The following is a 2,377-nucleotide window of genomic DNA, read 5'->3' as shown; positions in this document are numbered from 1 at the left end:
GCTGCACACCCTTAGTGTTTCCCCTCAGTGTGGTGGGGTCAGATTGGGCTCAATTCCTGCACTGTGTCTCCAGTGTTGTCCGGGTCAGTGAGGGACATCATGTCTCATAGTGGGGCTGGCCCTATGGTCTTTTCAGTGCTTTGGCTGCTCTGAGGGGGAATACTGTCCTCAGGGCTTGGTTGGCCAGGGTGTGCCCCATTCTCTCTTCCTTCCTCTTCATTTGCTCCTGTGTGCTCTGATCAGACACGCCCCTCTCCCTGAGCTTCAGTGCTGTCCTCTTCCTCTAAGGTGAATTCTTCTGTGAGGAAGAGGGGTGGGGGGCTGTCTACGTAGTTGGGATTGGGGTGGGCCCCTCAGACCTCTCAAACAGTTCTCTCTATTGGTTCAGTTCACTCTTCACGACAGTGATTGTTACCTAAGATCTCAACCCTCTTCCAGTCCCAATATAATCATCTAGTCGGTCAAGCACATTCTACATTGTGGGAAGAGGACATAGAGAGGCATAAAACTCCACTCTGATGAATCAATGCCAGCAATTAATGCAAGCAAAGGGATCATGGAGCAGAGAAATCTTAGGTCCTCCATATATAGGTACAATTGGGAAGGGTTGAAGGGAAATGCTAGGATTCCATAAACAAGAGAACATAGCCAAAAACTCACAGAGGCACATAAAGCCGGTGTGTGTGTGTGTGTGTGTGTGTGTGTGTGTTCTGCAGAACAGCCATCTAAAACTAGATTCCTAAATTTTTCCAGATCAGCTGTCAAGCCCTTAGGGCTGTCTCTGGGTAGCACTATGTATTCTAGAGCACTGGCTTGTAGAATGTCCTGCTCCACCCCCTTAGGCTATTTTTAGCTTCCTGGAAGTGAATGAGCTAAAAACAGTGTCTTTGAAGTGGGTCACTTGTTAACTGCAGCCCTTCTTCCTGCCTTCCCACATAGGTGATCCAGAATGCACCCACAACACGGGTACAGCCCAGACGTCAGAGTATCCTCTCTCAGGAGGGGAGGGAAAACTTGACTCTTTCTTAACATCTCCGGACAGGATGTCAGAGCTGGAAAACACCTGAGGAATACCATGCTAATCTTATTTATTCAGAGGAGAGTGAGTCCCAAAAAGATGGTAGACCTTGCCCAAGGTCACACATAGAGCTAAAACAAGAATTCCGGATCTGCTACTCCCCCACCTCTCAGTTTCCATAAGTCCACCATCATTTCAGCAACAACTAATTCTCATTCTCCTCACCCTCCAGTGGACCCATCCATACCTCTCCCCACTTCTTCAGAGATCAACCAGTAACCCCCCATTTTAGAATCATTCTTTGAACCCACCTTCACTCCTCCACCCTTGATTAGCCCAACTTCCCCTATGAGGTTCCAGTCTGGCCTCCTGCCTCACCTTGGAGGAGTTATCATCACTCAGTAGTGATTGCTTACTTTTTCACCTGCACTGTGACTTACAACCCCAACTAAACTAATAAATCATTCAGCAAGTTGAATGCTACTAGACTGGTCTTGAAATACATTTCTGCCTGAAAGGCCAGCCCCCTCCTCAGCCCCTCACTAGACTTGACACACTTTTGTTTCTCCGGCCCCCTTCAACTGCTCTCATGTCCATCAAATGACTGACACACCCTAAAACGGACAGCTCACAATTGGAAATTGCTATGATATTGATTCAGGCAAGTTCTTACCTTAGGAATTTGGGAGTGATCTGGGCAAACATTTTGAAAGTTCCAACACACCTCCTTTAATCTCATTAGTGCAAATTCAACTGACAGGCACTAAGACAACCCTTCGGGGTGGGGGGAGGAGACAGGCAGACACTTACAAGGGGCAATTTCCTTCGCACCTGGAGATGAGAAATCACGGTTGTCAGCCCTTGCTCTGAAAGACAGGAAGATTGGTGATAAGTCAGAGTTGCCCCGAAGAGGCTTCAGGAGGAATAAGGCCACATTCCATTCCTTCCCCGGAAGGAGGAGCAGTCAGATGGAAACAGGCAGGAGAGGAGCCCAAAGGGAAAAGAGAGACAGAGTGGGCACCTGTGCACAGTTTACACCTCTCCTAGAAGATGAGAATTGGAGCCATCAAAACCTATCCGACTGCCTCTCCCCTCTGCTTCCCAAAGCCTCCTTTGTGAACATTGGCCACAGGTGCTGTCCCCATCAGCTCAAACCAGAAGATCTAAGTGTTCACCTGCCCTTCTAAAAGTTAAATCAATATGTACTTCCTCCTTATTTTCATCCATTTTTTTAAGTTTCCCTACTCCTAGCAAAGTAGTTCCAAGATTTTGTACATGGAAACTACCCTCGGGAAAAGAATTGTCAAACACAATAAAACTCAAACAAACAACAATTTATCACTGCCATCATTTGATTTT

Source organism: Echinops telfairi, unplaced genomic scaffold (genome assembly GCF_000313985.2).
Source record: "Echinops telfairi isolate 266 unplaced genomic scaffold, ASM31398v2 ScPeMD7_7465;HRSCAF=8503, whole genome shotgun sequence".
NCBI lineage: Eukaryota > Metazoa > Chordata > Mammalia > Afrosoricida > Tenrecidae > Echinops > Echinops telfairi.
This window is presented reverse-complemented; position numbering follows the sequence as displayed.